Source organism: Myotis davidii, unplaced genomic scaffold, assembly GCF_000327345.1.
Source record: "Myotis davidii unplaced genomic scaffold, ASM32734v1 scaffold185, whole genome shotgun sequence".
Lineage (NCBI taxonomy): Eukaryota > Metazoa > Chordata > Mammalia > Chiroptera > Vespertilionidae > Myotis > Myotis davidii.
The window spans coordinates 3881582-3883414 of NW_006297811.1; the positions used below are offsets into that span (position 1 = coordinate 3881582).

At 42.2% G+C, this 1833-nt stretch overlaps 1 protein-coding gene across 1 annotated transcript in view; it reads left to right on the plus strand.

Annotated features, from left to right (window-relative positions):
- The window catches only part of NT5E (5'-nucleotidase ecto), a gene marked incomplete at its 5' end in the record, with an annotated part of 56361 nt that overhangs the window by 24982 nt on the left and 29546 nt on the right, over positions 1 to 1833 (plus strand). The window lies entirely within an intron of this gene.

Consider the following 1833-nt stretch of genomic DNA (forward strand, 5'->3'; position numbering starts at 1 on the left):
ATATACACTTATACACAAGCTTTTATGTATAACCCTAAGACCAGTCAAGAAACATTTCTGAGCCACTTTTATAGGAAGGAACACTTTCACAGAAACACTACCAGTGAGAATTACATTTTTTCTAAATTCTCCAAATTAATAATCTTTCCATATTTAAAGAAAAAAGGGAAACTAAGAGCTATCAGAAACAAGGATTTTCATCAAGAATTAATTGATACACCTGTCAGAACGGCCACCATCAATAAATCAGCAAACAACAGGAGTTGGCGAGGATGTGGAGTAACAGGAACCCTCGTGCACTGCTGGTGGGAATGCAGACTGGTGCAGCCACGGTGCAAAACATATGGAGTTTCCTCCGAAAATTAAAAATGGAACTGCCTTATGACTCAGTGATTCCCCTTCTGGAAATATAACCGAAGAAACCTGAAACACGAATTCGAAAGAATATATGCACCCTATGTTCATAGCAGCTGTTTACTACAGCCAAGATTTGGAAGCAGCCCAAGTGTCCATCAGCAGACGAGTGAATAAAGACGCTGTGGTACATTTACACAATGGAATACTACTCGGCCAGAAAAAAGAAGGAAATCTTACCTTTTGTGATAGCATGGATGGGCCTAGGGAGTATTATGCTGAGTGAAATAAGCCAGTCAGAGAAAGACAAGTACCATGATTTCACTTAAACTAACAAAACAGAAACAGTCATAGATACAGAGAACAGACTGACAGCTGTCAGAGGGGAGGGGACGTAGTGGGGGGTGAAAAGGTGAAGGGATTAAGTAAAGAAACAAAACTGACTGACACGGACAACAGTGTGGTGATTACCAGAGGGAAAGGCGGGTGTGGGGAGGTAGAAGAGGGTGAAAGGGGGATAAATGGTGACGGAAGGAGACTTGACTTGAGGCAGTGAACACACAGTATAATATGCAGATGATGGATTATAGAATTGTACACCTGAAACCTATATCATTTTATTAACCAATGTCACCCCAATAAATCAGTAAACATAAGATTTTAAAAAGATTGAACTGCTAAAGGACATATAATTATTTAACAATTAGGAAAGTAATATATCTATTGTTGCTGTTAAAATAGGTCCAGGCCATTGGAAACAACAAAAAGGTCAGCTGAACTTTACCCTGTGCAGCATGGGTCAAGATCCACTGAGGGGAGGCAGGGACGGTCATGGACTCCAGGCAGCAGGCAGACAGCTGGTCCACGGGTGACCACACCTTTGCACACTGCATGACACCCAGTGTATAGATGCTGCTGAGGTCGTGTGAAGCCTTTGAAATGTTTTAAAAGTATTCCTCCACTCAGAAGGATGCGGTCCCAGCAGCAGGCCTGACGGACTGTCTCAGCTGCTCCCGTCACAGGGACGGGTTTCATTTCAGTCTTGCTGGTCTTTGAAGAGATGAACACTTTTACCTGCTAGAGCTGTCAGGCTCCTGGGTTTTGAAAGTTCTTTACAAGATACTATTCATGTTTCAGCAATTTCATTTTAGTGATGATTATTAGAAATTTTGCTTACAGGAGTCTCAGTGATGGCGAACCTTCTGAGCTCGGCGTGTCGGCATTTTGAAAAACCCTAACTTAACTCTGGTGCCGTGTCACATATAGAAATTTTTTGATATTTGCAACCATAGTAAAACAAAGACTTCTATTTTTTCTTTTTAAATATATTTTTTATTGATTAAGAAATTACATATGTGTCCAAGGAGAGAGAGAGAGAGAGAAACATCAATGATGAGAGAGAATCATGGATCGGCTGCCTCCTGCAGGCCGCCTCCCACTGGGGGTCCCCGCAACCCGGGCATGTGCCCTGACCGGGAA